Source organism: Capsicum annuum, chromosome 11 (assembly GCF_002878395.1).
Source record: "Capsicum annuum cultivar UCD-10X-F1 chromosome 11, UCD10Xv1.1, whole genome shotgun sequence".
Lineage (NCBI taxonomy): Eukaryota > Viridiplantae > Streptophyta > Magnoliopsida > Solanales > Solanaceae > Capsicum > Capsicum annuum.
The window spans coordinates 56,144,613-56,164,693 of NC_061121.1; positions in this window are offsets into that span (position 1 = coordinate 56,144,613).

Consider the following 20,081-nt stretch of genomic DNA (forward strand, 5'->3'; position numbering starts at 1 on the left):
TATTTTTTTATAGATAATTTTCAACTATCAATATGTATCTTTAATTATTTTATATTATTTCATTATGAGAATGAATGTATGATATATTTATATAGACAGTAAAAATATCTTATCTCCTTAATATAAAATTTACTTTTATTTATATAGTATATAAGGTAAAAAGATCATATTTTAGTAAAATATTGCTTGTAAGATTTTATAAAAAAATGTTAATATATTAGCACTTAAAATTTTAATTTATCCGATTGTATAATTTTTAAATAAAATTGAAAAATCAAAAAAATTAAATTTAGTTATTTAATTTAAGAAAATGTGTTTGACCTGACGTTAAAATAAGCATTGAAGCATATTTTTTCTTTTAATTAGGGCAATTTAAATAAGTTGTAAGCTATTATTTGATTTTATAAACATAAAAAAGTATAGTTTTTTTAAAAGTTTGATGTTTATTATCATTTTCTATCATTTTATTTAAAAATATTAATTTAATTTTTTTTAATAAACTAATTAAATATCAATAAATATTTTTAAAACTATAATATTGAACCCGTAAAATGGGCCTTCATTATCTAGTATTATTGAAGAGTGAGTTGGAGGATGACCAAAGACAAAATTATCATTTCATAAAAATATTAAAATATCTATTCATATGATATAACTTCAAAAGTTAGCCATAGGATCAAACTAACAAAAAAAACAAGCACTTTTGCCCAAATGTCACGTGTGCCTAATAACGTGACAGCTAAGGTGGATTACATATTTTTTCAAACATAAATTTTTAGAAAATACTTTGTATATTGATAATTAGACTATTTTAATGAGATATTGACCTCATGTAAATTTTTATGTGAACTTTTTACTTTATATTATTAAAATAGAAATATCTAGAAAAAAATGGATATTAATTTTTATTTGCATAATTAATTGCCGACTTTCATGTGTCGAAAAGTAATTATAAAGTATGATTTTTTAAACATAAAAAGTTGATATAAGTGATTTATTTTTTAAATTTATATGAGGATACTTTAATTTATACAGTTAATTGATAAACTATTTTGATTAATACTCTTATATATTATAAAGTAAAAAACTTCTTACTATAATGATAATTTTAAGTAATTTTTTAAATAAAAGATGAGAGTTATAAATTTTCAAAATAAGAAAAACTGCATATTACATTAAATAAATGAATTTGATAGTGTCAAATTTCTTTACACTAATAATGTATCACATAAATTTATTTAATTGTGTATTTTTTCTACTCCATTTTTCTGAGTTATCTTTTATAATTTTATGTTGTTTAATTATGAAAATCAACATAAGATATGCCTATAGTAAAAAAATTAGTTCTTATCTTCTAACATTACATTATTTTTTTACTTTTATTTGTAATAATAGGCAAGAGGATTATCCTTTTTATTATTGAAAATATTTAAAATATGTATAATTTATGTCAAATTGCATTCCCATACTTATCATCTTATTTCCAGTTAATGCCCTTTAATTAAAATGAATTATATAAAATCTAATGTTAAAACTTATTGAATTACTATTATTTTTACCACGTTAATCTTTGTTAATGGTTATCTTTTTGTTTAAAGTCGGATGTTGTATCATCATATATGTGAATTCTCCTTGAAGCTTTATTGTTGTAGCACTAAGGGGTTATTTGAGAAAATTGAAGGAAATGTGTTATGTAAGTCTTGAATGAAGGATTTGTTACATTGACCAACTTAAAGGGTCAAACATAATTAGGAAACTTGATTTAGTTGTGGACTTGATTAATATTTTCAAAACTTTCTAATCTTTTAAAAAATACAAATCAACCCACACCCCTCTTCTCTCCAAATCATCAACCGTCTCTCTCCTCTCTCGCTTGACAATTTCTCCCAACTAACAGTTCTGCGAATTTCTCCTTTTAATCCCCGACGACTTTAACCTCCAGCGATAAATGGTTGAGATTCAGGTTCCTTTTTGACTTTCAACCGTCAATCGACGTGACAACCTTGCTCTCCGGCCACAACAACCTCTAGTTCTTCATCGTTCCTTTTTTTCTTTCACAGGTAAAAAATTATGGTCTTTTTAGTTTTGAAGAATAATAGGAACTTGAGCCAACTTCTCTTCTAGTATTGGTTAAAAATTTCAATATTTATTGTTTTAATTTGAAATGCGGTCTGAATAACACTCTAATTTCTAATATTTCTTCTCTTCTCTTTTCAGAGTAAAATATGATTTTTTGTTGTTTGTTGTGTTCTTTGAATTTTAATGTTCGTTGTTTGTGTTTGTAAAATTAAAACAACAATGTTGGTGTTTTTTGGTGTTGCACCCGTTGTTGGGTTAATTTGTTCTTGTTCTTTGTAAAAATGGTGATATTGTTGTTGTTCTATTGAACAAAATCATGCTACTATTTTTTTCTGCAATAGATTAACTATCTGATGCAACAGATTAACCATCTAATGTAATAAATTTACCATCTGATGCAATAAATTAACCTTCTGATGCAAAAGATTAACCTTATGATCTAACAGATTAACCATTTGATGGAACAGATTAACCATCTAATGCAATAGAACCATCTGATGCAACAGATTAATTGTAAGACTCCGTAAAGTCCTAGCACATTTTAGTCCTTTATAGCATGCCAAAAGAGGTCCCAAACTTAGAAAATATCAATGGACTTAGTCTCAGTTTTTGGCCTCGATATTTCAATGGTCCCATTTTCGATCTTTTCAGCCTTAGATTGTCAATTTTTTAATTAATTCATGATTAGGGTTATCTATAGGTCATCTCGGGTGAGTTTCGTAATGTTTGGACATCATTTGAGATACATTTGGATGACCAAAATAGCAAGCCAACGTGATCAGGACGCGTCGCGTTGGCTATCACATTGTCACCATCGACACGGTGCGTCGGTAATCACGTTGCTTGTCGCATCATTGGGCACTTTTTGCGTACTAAATTATGGGTTGTAGAGGCAAAACAGTCATTTTCCACCCATATTAACCCACTTATATCACGAATTTAAGGATCCAAAAGGGCAAATGTACTCATTTTTTCACAAATTCTCTCAAGAGCAAAACCATAGTTCATCAAGTCTAAGATCAAGTTCCAAGAAATCACCAAAAATTCTCATGAATTCAACTACTCAGGTATGTTTAGTTGTTTATCCTTGGGTTACTTCCACCCTTGGAGCTTAAGATTTTTTTTTAAAAAGTTAGATTATGATTTACATTCTTGAATGGAATTGTGTTCATGTATATATTGTTGTGTGGTTTCTAAGTCAAGAATATTTTGAGTTTCATGTAAATAAACTAGAATGTGTGTTGATTTATGTAGCCCTCATGTTAAATCCTTGAATTGTGATGTTGAATATGGTAGTCATGACATTCATATATTGCTCATTCTCATGTATAAGATTCATGCATCCTAGGTGTTTGACAAATATCTATGTGAAGGAATTGTGCATGATAATCTATGTGTGATGCTTTTAAAGTTGAGATATGGTTCCATTATCTATGCTATTGAGTCCTGGGGGTATTGAATACCCCAAAATTAGCTGTTTATCTAGTCTCCAATCGAAATAGAATGATTCCGTAGTATCTAGAACAGTAGCATTCGGTCAATCAACCAAATCAGTGTAAGTTCAGTCAAGCCTAGTACAGTCTAGTGATCATTTCAGTGTCAATTCAGTTGGGAGTAGGATTCAACACCGAGTGAACCCAGGGATGGGGGCATTCATGCCAGCATAGGATTTTACCCTTAGTAGTAGTCCCGGAGTTACAGAACTATGTAGCCAACGTAGGGTAAATCATTTTCCTGCCAGACTAGGGTTGATGTAACCATATACATCTCATGAGTCTTTTTTCCAGATTAGGGTTGACCCAGCTAATGTTAGTAACCCATGGCACGGTGCTAACACCCTTCTAACTGGGGTTATAGATTGGACCCCAAATCAGTCTATAGTTGGGGTATGTCGGTTAGATGATAACTCCCATAGTTATAATTTTAGTATTTAGTATCCAGTACAGAACTCAGTTCAGTTCTACACGATCATGACTCATAATTTTCAGTTATCAGAAACTCAGTACTTCAGCTTCAAACTAATTCAGACAGACGATATATATTTGGTATTTCACGTTCTGTACTTATAGTAGTCCCAGTTTTTCATATAATCTCATCTAGTTACTTCATGATATTTAATTATTATTCTTATGCACGTGAACCCATGCATATCAACCTAACCTCACCTAGCATACAAGTAAATTTAAAGTTCTGACACATACTTTCTTTGCGCTATGATGTCTCATATCTAGGTTCGGATGCTTGAGTTCCTGATCGTACTTAGATAGATCAGTCTATTAGACACAGCTATAGTAGTAAGTCCTCATCCATCGAGGACATGATATTTATTTATTCATTTCATTTCTTACAGTATTTTCAGTAGTTCTGTTATTTTCAGACAGTAGTTAGAGTTAGTTTGGGACAGTCCCATCAACTCTTTCATTTAAGATGTTTATAGGCTTTCAGACACTTTCAGTCAGTAGTTATTCTTCATATGTTCTCAATATTAATTCAGTTTTATAAACCTTATGGTATTTTTAGTTTTTATTTCTGCATATGTTTCATGATTATTATTCAGTGCTTACAGCAGGTACCAGTCATGGGTTAGCTTGTGATTTTTTAGGGTCGTAAGCACCGTATGACGCCCAGGGCGTAGTCTCGGGGCATTACAAACTTGGTATCAGAGCCTAAGGTTCTAAAGTGTCCTAGGGAATCTGAAAGCCACATCAAGTAGAGTTTTGTACATGGGTGTATAGCGCGCCACACTTATGGATAAGAGACTACGAGGCATATTTAGGAAAAGTTCCCTTCTTTCAGTGTTTATATCATGTGAGTAAGCATGAGCTCAAGTTATACACTCTATCTAATCCAACTTTTTCTTCCATTTATATAACATGCCTCCCAGATTGGCTAACGAAAAAATAATTGGAAACCAACTAACTCCTTCGCCTATTCAGGAAGATCTCTTGAATGGGCACGTTTCTCACGTAGAATTTAGAGCAACATTAACTACTCTAGCCCATTCTGTGGAAGCTCAGAATATTCGACCAGCTACCATTTAGGCCAACTTAGTTGCCAGTACTACTGCAGCTAGAATTTGGGACTTCACCCGAATGAACCCTTCTTTATTTTCAGGGTCTAAGTCCGAAGAGGATCCACAGGAATTCCTTGACATGGTGCAGAAGGTAACAAGCATTATGGGGGTAACTGCTAGTGAGAGTGCTGAGTTAGCTGCCTATCAACTGCAAGATATAGATCATACATGGTTTAAGCAGTGAAAGGCAGATAGAGGTGCAAATGACGGGCCTATAAAATGGGAAGAGTTTTCTACCTCTTTCTTAAATAAGTTCTTTTTATTGGAGTTGAGAAAGGCTAAGGTGTTAGAGTTTATCAACCTGAAGTAGGGAAATATGAGTGTGAAAGAGTATTTCCTTAAATTTAATCAGTTGGCTAAGTATGCTCCTCATGTTGTAGCTGATAGTAGGTCTAAGATGAGCAAGTTCGTGTCTGGTATATCTTACAGTGTGGTCAAGGAGTGTAGGACTGCAATGTTGATTAAGGAGATGGACTTATCTAGGTTGGTGGTCCATGCACAATAGAATGAGGAACAAAATACTAAGGAGAAAGAGTGGGAGATCAAAAGGGTTAGAATAGGTAGCTTTAATTTTGCTCAGCTAAAGTCAGAAGGTGGTAACCATCCTAAGTTTTGCCCAAAATCTTCAATCCTAGCTCCGACTTCGGGTAGTGTGCTGATGCCTAAATTTAGGAATGATAATAAAGATAAGGCGCTAAGCTCTAAATATCAGGGTAGTGTGAATAGTGCTCGAACAAATCCTCTTTACCAAAAGTATAGCAGAAACCATCAGGGTGTTTGCAGGGCTGGCAGCGACGTGTGTTTTGGGTGTGGTAAGCTAGGACATAAGATTAGAGAATGTCCTTAGGTAGGTTCGAAGAGTCAGCATAACCGTCTCCCAGTTTAGTTCGGTCGCCTGTCTCAGCAGGGTGCCGCTTTCAGTGCCACCAGTGGGCAGCACCCAAATAGGCTCTATGCACTTCAGTCCTAATAGGACCAGGAGAGTTCTCCTGATGTAGTTACTGGTATGTTGCAAGTCTTTCATTTACATGTTTATGCTTTGTTAGATCCTGGAGCTTCTTTATCTTTCATAACTCCTAACATAGCCATCAACTTTGGAATCATCCCCGAAATCCTAATAGAGCCTTTCTCAGTCTCCACCCCAGTGGTTAAGTCTATCATAGTCCGAAGGGTATATATGAACTGTCCGATTATGATGTCTTAGAAATTTACTTTAGCAGATCTTGTAAAGCTAGAGATGACGGATTTTGGCGTTATTCTCGATATGGATTGACTCCATTCATGCTATGCTTCAGTTTATTATGGAAACAGGGTTGTAATCTATTTTATGTTCCTATTATTTTTAGATTATATATCTCCAAAAAGTTTAAGTAAAGGAACAAGTGAAGTAGCTAAGCTACATCCACCACTCTATGAGCTTGCTTTACAAGCGTTATCTCAATCAGGAGTAGAATATGATGAACATGGAGAGGAGGAATGTGTCAAAAAAATGATCCAAGTGCTAATATCCCTTCCACTGAAGATTTGGTCAAAACCTTGAGCATTGATTGTTATCTTATGAGAATGCAGTGCGATGGTACCACAGATTTAACGGGTGATTTTATGGTTTAGTCATCCATGGGAAAATCTTTTGATGCCTTTAGAAAAATACTTCGAGAATAAAAATTGGATGCTTATTTTAGGGACAGTTGCTTTGGTAAATATCTTGATTTGCCGAAGGACAACAATGCTCGTTTCCAAATAAAAATGGTATATGAACTTCTCAAGTATAGGTTGTGTATGAAAACAAAGATAAGATGGATGAGGTGCGATAAATTACTATTGTATGACTGTTTGTTTTGGTTGGAAGGAGTTTTCCATATTTACTGGACTAAAATATTATCCTCCTTTGCCTTCTCAAGTTATACCTATTCTAACCCAAAAAAACACCTCGCACACCCAAAAAAGGAAAAGGCAAGTCGAGTAATCGTGATGACTAGGTGTCCATTGTTGGTCCAACCTTCTAAAACAAAAATTTTATAAAAGCATTGAAAGGTAAAAGAAATTAAAAAACCACAAGAAATCATTGTGCTTTATTTGGTTTGTACATAATATTCTTTGGGAGAGAGACGTTAACAACAACATAAGCGTTAGTTTAATAAAGCTCTCCCAGGATCTTGAAGCATTTAACAGCTATCCTTGGGGTTATGAAAACTTCAAAATTACTGTCTAATATTTATTGACTCCATTAACGTCAAAGATAGTCAACTTATATGACTTTCCATGTGCTTTCATGGTAAATATTTCTTTTATTATGATATGATTCTTTTTTTATTCAATAATGATTTTGATTTATTGGAGTTATTTTATAGGCTTGGGTGTTTGAAGCTATTCCTTATTTGAGACAACAAGTGAACTACCAGGAAGAAGTTTCCTGCCCAATAATCTTGAGATGGTTGTCGGCCAAAATTGAAAAAAATGCAAAATTTCTTTATCTTTTCAATCCCCCCAAGGATGCATTAAGTATAATTATAATTAATTTTTTATTTTAATTAATGATTTTTTTTGAATGATCCAATCATCATTCTAATATATGTAATGATTTATGTTAGATTGTGCATCCGTCGCTTGTTCCGACCAATCAAGAGTTAAAGATGCCATTTTTTCTTACTTTATGGTCTGTGCAAACTTTATCGGACTCTAAGGTTATTGACAGAATAAAAATTGAATTGTTTGGAGCAACAACCATCATAAAAAAATAATTTTGGAGGGTGGACTTGTTATTGTTGATGGTCTTAGTGTTGATGAAGCTGTTGGTGCTAATGATGCTCCTCTTACTATTTTTAAAATAAACCATTATGAGTATAATCATACTAGTTATACAAATTTTACCTCTCCTAGCAAATATTCTGCATGTAAATATCCAAACTGCAAGGCAAAACATGGTGTAGTGATTAATGTTATTAATACATTAATTGCTTCTGTAGAGGAATTGACATCTAAGAAGGATGTCATTCCATCAAAGAGGATTTTATTTCCATCCACTCCATTATATATTAAGGCTAAGAGGAGAAGGAAAGTAATTTCACAGGCACTGTCAAGCATCCAAAAAATTAAAATTGCAACTCCTTTGTCCGTGTGTTTCACTATTGAGTAATGTACAGGGGCCACAGGAGAGAAACACGAGCTAAAGAAGGATAATATATATCATCTATTTCAACTAACAAACAGACACATATCTATTTCAATTGATGACACATCTACTGAAAATTATCAAACAGATATATACATCCGTTGCATCAGATATAGTATTTGTTGCAACATATGTCTCATCTATTTAGCAAATCAAACAGCTCTATGTACTATTTTATTTCTATCAATAGATGACCTATCTACAATAACAAATGGGTTATCTGTTGGGATAAATTAAATCAAGACTTCGTATTATTTCATTTGATCCATCTGTTGCAACAAAAATATAATCTGTTTGGGATAATTTAAAATAGGAGGTAGACCTATTTGATTTGTTAAAATAAATGAGTTATCCTTCTCTATTTTTTTGTATCACTGTGATTAACATTGACCAATTCTAGTTTTTCAGGCGGATGTCACTGCAGAAGCTACTGCCGAACAACATTGACAATATGCTACTCTTTTTATAGAAATACAAAGAAGCAAATGCCCAGAAATCGTATGCAAACAACATTAAAGATCCATGATGACCAAAGTCGAATTTCATAGCATCGGATGAAGAACTACTTGTCCATATTGAGTTGATCTTTATAGCTTGCGTCTGCCAAAGTAGTAACCTCACCCCTCCTTAGGAATTGTTGGCATCAAAACTTAAATTATTGATTTATTTATTGAGATCTGTACCCATAACAATTTTTTTATATTTCATTTATTTGTTGATTTATTTCATGTAATTTCTAAAGGTTTCGATTTATTTTATTTTGTCTATGAATTTTATTTTATCCTTAGATTTGAACTTATTAATTAAAATGGAATACTAGATTCAAATGTTGCAATAGATAAGGTATCTGTTGCAACAGATGACATATCTGTTGAAAAATATCAAACAGATTTAGACATATGTTGCAACATGTAGGTAATCTATTGGAAATTATCAAACAGGTCTCCTACTGTTGCAACAGATAGACTTAGATAGAAACATTGACATAATACAACAGATAACCAACCTATTGTAGCAAATAAACTATCTGTCAGAATAGGTAGAATATCTGTTACAATAGATGGACAATCTATTGTATTATAAAAATTATAGGTAGAATATCTGTTACAATAGATGGACAATCTATTGCATTATAAAAATTCAACTTTCATTAGACATGTAAAATTTCCACTACATGTAAAGTGAGGTGACTTTGAATAAAAAATGTGAAACCCATTGACAAACACCTAAAGTTGCAGCGATCTTTCACATTGGTACCTCAGGTAGATAGTGTTTATTTTTAACACCTAAAATAGGCATCAAATGTGTAAGTTTGATATTTTTTGCCCTGTTGGCAGCTCGCGTGTAATTTATGCAGCCAAGGCTCGTTGAACCCTCATTTTTCCTAACTTGGTGTCTGATTTGGCCCCCAACAATTATTTTTCTCCCATTGTCTTATATATTCATCTTCTTCCTAAAATTTAACCCTAAATTTCTAAATCTTCTTCTTCTTCATCTTTTTTTTTTCTATCCAAATTCTTTAAATTATTTGTATGTGGTTTTCTGCATATTTTTTTTATTTTCCAACTGAGCTTGACAATGTCGAGCTCATCTTCCACTGCTTTTGTGATAAAGATTTTCGATATTGTAAGTGTGGTCATGAAGCTCTATTGAAGACTTTTTGGACTCAACAAAATCCAGGTCATAGTTTTTTTACTTGTAAGATTTTAAAGGTAATTTTTTTTATTTAATTAGTTGATTAATTATTTACATGTAATTATTTTGTAATTGTCGTCTTGTTTTGATAAAAGTTGGGTGGATTTGATTACTTTGATTGGTATGAAGAATGACACCCTTCACAAGCAAATCGTGTAATCTGGAGTTTGTTGAAGAAAGTTAAGGCTTTTGAAGAGAAATAAAAGTGAGCAAGAAAATACTACATTATTGGCGTTATTGCTATTGCTTTGGTGTTATTGGGCACATGGATATTCAAGCCTAATTGCTGAAATTTTCATGGTGGTGTATTTGTATTTGCTACTGGTTTGGTGTAGTTGAGCACATGGATATTCAAGGGTAAAATATCAAACAGATTTAGACATATGTTGTAACATGTAGGTCATCTGTTGGAATTATCAAATAGGTCTTCCCACTGTTGCAACAGATAAGACTTGGATAGAAATATCAGCATAATCCAAAAGATGACCAACCTATTGCAACAAATAAACTATCTATCAGAACAGATAGAATATATTTTAAAATAGATAGACAATCTATTGCATTATAAAAAATTCAACTTTCATCAGACAAAAAAATTGTCACTGCAGGTAAAGTATGTAAAGTGAAGTGACTTGAAATAAAAAATTGTTATTTCATAGGCTCTTCTTTATACACAAGCTCCAAGCGTCCAGTTATTACCCTATAAACCCAGACCTCTTGCATATTTTTCATAACATTGTTGCATAGAAAGGTCGTTGGCTCGGCCATTTCTATGTCGGTTAGCAAATATTCAATGTGTGCAAGCACGTACGACCCGCACGCAGCACCAGATTTATTTTTGGAAGGTCCATGTCCTTGTTTTAACCTTAAAAATCTCATGATTTCTTTATCAATACTTCCGCTGGTAAATGATCCATCAGTTTACTCTGCCTCAACAAGATGGGGAACACCTCCAACAGTGGCTGCATGTGGGTAAAAATAATGGGTCTCATCTAAGGCAGGTAAGTTGTAATCATTAACCTTGATCTTTCGCTCCTCGAGTAGTATCTCTACATCCTAGTAATACATGACATCCACGTTCATGACTCCAAGAATCCTCTTTGCCCCGGTCCAGCTCTTGTCATATGGATTTGGCCTCTCCCCTCTAATATATTTATCATTTCTTTATCTCATTGGAACCCAAAAACTAACGAATCAAATCCCACGCCACCAAGAGTTGATGCTAGCTTACTGAGATTATTGTACCTGATCATCGTACCTATCTTTCAAATTCTTGTATAAGTCAAGGTCAATTATCCTATCGGTAGCATCAGAAGCTTTCGGGTACGCTAATTACCTGCCCTTTATGAGGTAGAGAATTTCTTTAACATAGTATGATATAAGAAGTCAATTTTTAAATAGGTTAGTAATTGTAAAGAAGGAAAACATAGTGAAAAGATGCAATAGATGGTCTATCTATTGCAAAGGGTTCTTTGAATCTGTTCATAGATTACCTATCTAACACAACTTATGCAATAGATAGGTAATATATTGTAACAGAACCACCATAAGTTGCACCAGAATACACAGCTATTGCAAAAGATAACACATCTATTGTGTAACTTTTTCTTCATGGAGTAGATTAGAAGGTTAAGTTAGGGAAAGTAAACTCACCCTATCCACATACTGCGTACACATATCTGTCATACTCTTGAAGTCTTAGGTGGAAAAGGTATGAATAGGGTAATCTTGTGTGCCTTGCTTGGCATTCTTGGCCCATCGCAGATCCCTCTTCTCTTTGGTTCCAAGTTCTACGTATATGTCCACCTTCTTAAATGATCCTTGAAATTCAAGACCTTTTGGAGAGGGGGGATTTGGAATTTTTTTGATTTTTGATTGGAGAGTACTTGGCTAATTGCTCTTTTCTTCCCCTCAACCGCCACTATAGGAGTGTATGGCTCGCTTATCTTCTTAGATGGTATGACACCTCTCTTGGATTTTAATTCCTCAACTGCTTTAGCGATAGCCTCTAATTTTTAAAAGAGTTTATCCTTGATGTCCTTACACTCTTCGCATTTGCAACGAGAACATGAGGATGAAGAGGGGTGAGAGGGACCGGTGTAAGGGTGAGAGGGACCTGTGTAAGGGTAAGAGGGACCTATGAAAGGGATGTTTTCAGATATATTTATTTTTTCTTGAGCATCAACATGCTCATCATCACGAATGGTAGCAGCATCAACATGCCCTCTACTAACATCAATAACTCCACCAGTATTACCCCAGAAGAAATACCTGGATCTGTTACAGTAGGTTGGTCATGAAGAGCCTCAACATTAGGCTGACCTTGCCTAACTGCTCTTCTTATGGCTATTGCTCCAGCCAATTCCTTCTTTATTAACTCTACTGTTTGGTCTACTATTGTATAAACAAGACCTAGAGTAATAAAAGAAATTATCCCCAACTCCTACTCAGTAGGCACGATCCATGAATGCACAACTTATAAAAAGTCAGATATATTTAAAGTATATAATAATTTGTAGACAGTTGGGCTACATGTTAACACAGATAACATGTGCAACAAATGATCTTTCAATCACAACAACTGATCTCTCTATCATAATATATTAATAATATGTTGCTTCAGATTACCCATCTGTTGCATAATTTGCGGTAGATGAGTAATCTGTTGAGTTGGGTTCAGAGAACTAAAGCAAAAAATGGGTAATTAGATGCAAAATATAAATCATCTGTCGCAATAGATTACCCATCTGTTGTACCAGTTACAGTGGATGGGTAATCTGTTGCAATAGATAACCCATCTATTGTAATAGATCGTACCTCTGTTTCAATATCTTTCTTTGAGTCATATTATTTTACTTGTAAGAATACGTTCTGCATCATTCAGAGGGTTAAAGAGGTCAGCCTTCTTAATTCTTATGCTGCTCTTTGCAGCCAACCACCTAAGGATGCTTGGATGAGAAACCTCATCCTGGTAATCCTTGACCTATTTTTGGAGGTGAGGAATGGCTTCAAATGCCCAACCCTAAAAAATATAAATTAGAGACAATCAAAAAAAGTTATAATAATTATTCATTATAAATTAATGGACGAGTAAACAAATAGTGATTAAATTTACCATGTAAGCCCAAGGAAAGCTGTATAATGTGATTGTCTTAAGGGATAGATTTGTTAGTAAATATTTAACAATCAAGTAGTAGCTATCATATCCCCGGGGATAATTGTTGAATTTCTTAAAATCCCAGCAAGCTTCAACAAATCATCTTCTATGACTTTGTTGACGTCTCTTGCCAATATAACGAAATGGGTAAACCAAACTAAGCACAATTGCTCCTTGGACTTATTTGATATGGTTTTATCCTTGAGATGTTATATAAAACTTATTAGCTTTGTACCCACATCCAGTAATATCCAACAACACCCATCTATTTTTTTCTTGTGTTTGTTGGTTTTGGCGGGTGGTCACTGAGACAATGCCTTCCCTCTATTTGATGGTAGTGGTTTGGATATCATGCTTTTCGTGGACCTTTTGTACAGTGTTTCCTTGGTGATAGGTTCTTCTGTACAATTGCATCTCAAGTCCATCACTATGGAAAACTCTTTTAAGCCAAAACAAACTGGCATGCCACAGTAGTTGATCCAGATTTCATCTATATTTCCCCCCTTCTTCAAATCTTTATCATCCCCCACATAGTTGATCCTGCACTTGAGAAGACAATATACCATGCTCATTTGGAAATAGGCAGTGTGGTCTTCAGGTAGCTCAAAAAAATGTCCAAAGCAGCACTTCTTAAGAAGTCCGTCTATGTTTTCATTCTTCATAGTTTTCCTAAAGTCATTGAAAGGTTTCCTAACTGACATTTAAGTACAAGACCACCAGTTAGTTCTGCAGGATTATCTATTGGTATTGCAACTTAAAATCTATCAATACGAATAGTTTTGACAGGATCATGCTGGAATTTTGATATTAATTCATGCTCCACTGGTGATGTATTAACATCATGTTGATGATCATCCTCTTTCTTACTTTCTACTTCCTCCTCTTTTTGTTAATCTTCTTCTTTTTCCTCCTCACTTTTATTTTTCTCATTACCATATATAGACCCTTGTCCACCTCCCTCAATATCATTTTCATATCTTTCCTCAGCTTTACTTTTCCCTAACTAATATTGTTCAGGATGCTCCACCAAATCCCTTTGTATTGTAGCCTTTTTTGTTAGATGGTGAGAAGTTTATCCACTTTCACTTTCTTTTCTTTTGGGAGACACATTTTACCTACAAACAACAGAAAGACAAAAATTACATTACAATTGATGTATGTATAAATTTTAAAAAAATACATTATAAACATCACCAATACTGATGCCACCAACAGCTACCACAAACACCACCAACCAATGCTACCAACACCACCACCAACAGCCACCATAAATACCACTAGTGCTGCCATGATGACCACCACCACCACCACCATGACCATCAATACCACAAATGTCATCCAATAATACCACGATATTCAAAGCAAAACTGCAACAAAAACTAGGGTTTTATCAGGTTTTTCCTATTATTTACCATCAAAACTCAAAATTATGAACCCATTCTTAAAGATAATACAACTAAAAGTCTTTTTTTTCATCATTAACTTTAAAGCCCTAATTTTTAGGAGCAAAAACAAATATAGAACTCTTGTCAAACTTTGTTACCTAAGAAGATAGAGAAAATGATGGATACAAACAAGAATAAAATTAAAAATAACACCTATGTGGTCGAAAATGGGAAGAAAATCAATCTGTTGTGAAGGGTTGAGCAATTTGTTGAGTAGTTGTTGTTTGTATTGTTGAGAGAGAATGAATAGAGTGAGAACTCGAGATTTGAAATGAAGAAATATTTTTTCTGCAAATGGATGATTTGTATTTTGGAAAAGAATGACAAATTTTGAAAATATTAATTTGGTTCGAATTGATCTTAATTATTTTTTTAATTTTTAAAAGATATACGTAATTTTTAACCATCTCATCATAATTAGGTGTAATAAGTTCAACTGGAATACTAATGAATTTTAGGTATTAGCTTGATAATAAGGTAATAAGAATCATTTCAACTCAGAGTGATCGATCGACAACTCAGGTCGGGAGGAATGCAATACCAACATCATGCAATTGTCAAAGACTCAATTGAAGTTTTAGTTGACCATATGAACTCACTCCTAGTTCTAGCTAAATCAATTTAGGTAATAGCTTGATAATAAGTTAATAAGAAATATTTCAACTCAGAGTGATCGATGACTCAAGTCGGATGGAATGCAATACCAACTTCATGCAATTGCCAAAAACTCAATTGAAGTTGTAGTTGACCCTATAAACTCACCCCTAGTTATAGCTAAATTAATTTAGGTTTTAGCTTGATAATTTTTTAATAAGAATCATTTCAACTCAGAGTGATCGATCGATGACTCAGGTCAGGAGGAATGCAATACCAATATCATGTAATTGCCAAAGACTCAATTAAAGTTGTAGTTGACCCTATGAACTCACCCCTATTTCTAGATAAATCAATTGAGTAATTAGATTGATAATAAGTTAATAAGAATCATTTTAACTCATAGTAATTGATCGACAACTCAGGTCGAGAGGAACGCAATACCAACATCATGCAATTGCAAAGACTTAATTGAAGTTGTAGTTGACACTATGAACTCACCCCTAATTATACATAAATAAATTTAGGTATTAGCTTGATAATGATTTAATAAGAATTGTTTCAACTCAGAGTGATAGATCGATAACTCAGGTTGGGAGGAACGCAATACCAATATCATGTAATTGTCAAAGACTCAATTGAAGCTGTAGTTGACCCTATGAACTCACCCCTAGTTATAGATAAATCAATTTAAGTATTATATTAATAATGAGTTAATAAGAATCATTTCAACTCAGAGTGATCGATCGATGACTCAGGTTGGGAGGAATGCAATACCAACATCATGCAATTGCAAAGATTCAATTAACGTTGTAGTTGACCCTATGAACTCACCCATAGTTCTAGCTAAATATTTAGGTATTATATTGATAATGAGGTAACAAGAATCATTTCAACTTAGAGTGATCGATCGATGACTCAGGTCGGGAGGAATGCAACACCAATATGATGCAATTGCAAAGACTCAATTGAAGTTGTAGTTAACCCTATGAACTCACACCTAGTTCTAGATAAATGAAGTTAGGTATTAGATTGATAATGAGTTAATAAGAATTGTTTCAACTTAGAGTGATCGATCGACAACTCAGGTCGGGAGGAACGCAATGCCAATATCATACAATTACCAAAGGCTCAATTAAAGTTGTAGTTGATTCATTGAACTCACCCCTAGTTCTAGCTAAATAAATATTGGTATTATCTTGATAATGAGGTAATAATAATCATTTCAACTCAGAGTGAGCGATGGATGACTCAGGTTGAGAGGAGCACAATACCAACATCATGTAATTGCAAAGACTCAATTGAAGTTGTAGTTGACCCTATGAACTCATCCCTAGTTCTAGCTAAATCAATTTAGGTATTAGCTTGATAATGAGGTAATAAGAATCATTTTAACTTAGAGTGATCGATTAATGACTCAGGTCGGGAGAAATGCAACACCAATATCATGCAATTGCCAAGGACTCAATTGACGTTATAGTTGACCCAATGAACTTACCCCTAGTTTTAGCTAAATAAATTTATGTGTTAGATTGATAATATTTTAATAAGAATTATTTTAGCTCAGAGTGATCGATCAATGACTCAGATCGGGAGGAACATAATACCAATATCATGTAATTGCTAAAGACTCAATTGATGTTGTAGTTGACCCTATGAACTCACCCCTAGTTCTAGATAAATCAACCTAGGTATTAGCTTGATAATAAGGTAATAAGAATCGTTTCAACTTAGAGTGATCGATTGATGACCAAGGTTGTGAGGAACACAATACCAATATCATGCAATTGCCAAAGAATCAATTGAAGTTATAGTTGATCCTTTGAAATAACCCCTAGTTCTAGATAAATCAATCTAGGTATTAGCTTGATAATGAGGTAATAAGAATCATTTCAAATCAAAGTGATTGGCCGACGACTCAGTTCGAGAGGAATGCAATACTAATATCATGTAATTATCAAAGACTCAATTGAAGTTGTAGTTAACCCTATGGACTCACTCCTAGTTCTAGCTAAATCAATTTAGGTTTTATCTTGATAATAAGTTAATAAGAATCATTTCAATGACATATGAACTTAATTGAAATTGTATAAAAATAAATCTTCAACCTGTTGCAACAAATGACTTATCTTTTGGAATTTATCAAATAGATTAAGTCATTTGTTGCAACAGATTAACTATCTATTATAAATTATCAAATAGGCATTTCTATCTATTGCGATAGATGATTGTGCCATTGGAAATTTTCAAATAGAAATTGTCATCTGTTGCAGTAGATGACTTATATGATTTATGATTTTTTTTTAAATTTCAAAGAAATTTCCCAATTTTTGTATTTCCTGTCCGAGATAAGAAAATTAAAATACTAAGGCGGTAAAAGATATTACTTGGATAACTTAAAAATGTCTTTCTTGAGTAGTCTTATCTTTTCTTTTCAATGTCATCGTCTCTTTGTTCCCCTCAAAGTTATTAATGAATATTTAAAGCTCATCTCTAGAATTCTCTCTCCTTCAGTCATGAATTAACTCAACTCATCTTTCTTCATTATTCAGAATTATATTTCTCCCCTCTTTAGGGTAATCACAGCCGTCTTCTTTTTCCTTTTTTTTTTCTCTCTTTTTTTGTATGAAGATCCTTTCGGATCTTAATTGATCAATATTTTTTCTTGACTGAAATAGGTGTTCTGATCCCTTTGCTTTTTTGATATTGCAGGTATGGTTTACTATTGATCTTTTCTTCTCGTCTTCTTTTTTGTATGTTATTTAAATTAGATATTTACATATATTGTTATTATTGATTTACCCATTACCAGTTTCCTATTAATTGAGAAATTTAAAGGAAAGGTGACTTTTAAGTCTGGAATGAATGAACCATTATTTTTATTAAAATATGCAAGAAAAAGTAATCTATTAGGAGAACTGAAAAAGCCTTGTTGTCAGTATCTTTTTTTATATCTTTTGTTTGTTACTTTGGTGTTGCTGTTGTTGGGGGTGTTGGTGTTATTGGAAGATATGGTGTTTGTATTGTTAATGGTGTTGAAATATATGGTGTTGTTTCTTTATTGGTGATGCTATTGCTAATGTTGTTGGTGGTGTTGCAACAGTTTCCTCAACTGTTGCAATTGATGAATTAGCTGTTGGAACAGATGGAGCAAATATTAGAAGAAATCAAACTAGTAGTAAGGCTGGTTTGATTTATTTTAATAGATGACCCATCTATTGCAGTATGTCATCCATCTGTTGACAAAGATGTGTCATCTGTTGCAAAAATTAACTCATCTATTGAACTGATGGGGAATCTGTTGCATCAGATAGGTCATCTGTTGATTCAATCAATTTTGTGTTACCCTTTTATAATGTTCTTCTTGTTCTTCTCTTGTTTGACATCAAAAGTTTTTCTCATCTGTTGATTCAATCAATTTTGTGTTACCCTTTTATAATGTTCTTCTTGTTTTTCTCTTGTTCGACATCAAAAGTTTTTCTCTTGTTTATAGGTAAGAGAAAGTAAAACTGGATCAACTTTTGTCCGACCAGCATTAAAGGCTAGAGTAAAGATGGGTTTGGAGGAATAAGCTGCTTGCAGATGAAACCACTTCAGATGTGGGAGGTATGTATTACTGATTAACCTATCGTGAAAACACACATCCAGTACACTAATTTTGTGAATGTTGGTTCTTTACCTATTAGGCGTTAATCTTTCAATTAAGATATCGCATTTTACAGTTAAGATTGTTAGGTTTGAACTGGTAAGGCTAAGAGACCAAGTAGGTGGTATCGATACCCTATTATGGTTTAGTGAAAATTTTGCTAATGTTATGTGTCAAGTTTGAAGAAGGGTTCAAGTTTTTGGTGGTGGTGTAAATATTCAAATAGTGATTGGACTAATTTTAAGGGTTCAATGAACTTTTGAAAGGCCTCCGAAGCCTCGCACTGCTGCAAACAAGAATAGAAATAAAAATAGTTATTGCTCTAGTCCAAAGTTACATGGATGGGTTGGTCGCGGAGACTATTATACAATAAAAAGTGATTGAAAAAATACATGTGTGGAAAGCGGGAGGTGGAGAAGATTGTATATCAACTCAAACCTTATTAAAGAAGAAACACAGGGTAGGAAAGAAAGTGTAGCAAAACTGACTGATGAAATTGACATGAAAAATAAAAAAATTGAATTAGCTGCAAATGTGAAAGTGTATTCAAAAATAAAAATCCATCATTTCATTTTGAAAAGAAAAATGTTGAGGTGGATTGGAGCTGTACACTTTGTTAGGGGACTGCAACTATCTTACGTGGCCTGAATGAAGATTCAGAAAATATAGGACCAGAGCTCTAAGGTTTCATCTTTGTGAGAACCGGTGGTGGTAAGATTATTGGTCAGGAATGAAACCTGAACCAACAACACCTGAAGTAAAAATAAGGGATCAAGCTAAGGTGGCAATTTCTCAAGTTAAACTTCCATCCATGCCTCTTGTTTATGGATCTGGTCTGGTCAAAGGTAGTGGAAACAACAAGGCATGGGATTTCTATCCAACTTCAGACCTTTTTGTTTTTACTACCATTGACCTGATCAGAACCACAAACAGAATGCATGGGATGCAAGTTAGACTTCAGAAATTGAAGTCTTGGCTTCCCTTATTTTTACTTTTGGATTTGTTGGTTCAGGTTTCATTGTAGACTGAAAATCTTACCAATCCTCTATGCTCGCCAAGCTGCTTCCTTAGAGTTCTGGTCCTGCACTTTGTGGGTCTTCATTGAGGCCACGTTCTCTAGTCGCAGTCCCTAACAAAGTGTCCATCTCCAGTCCTCTTAAGCATTTTTCTTTTTCAAGAATAACTGATAGATTTTAATATTTGGATACACTTCCACATTT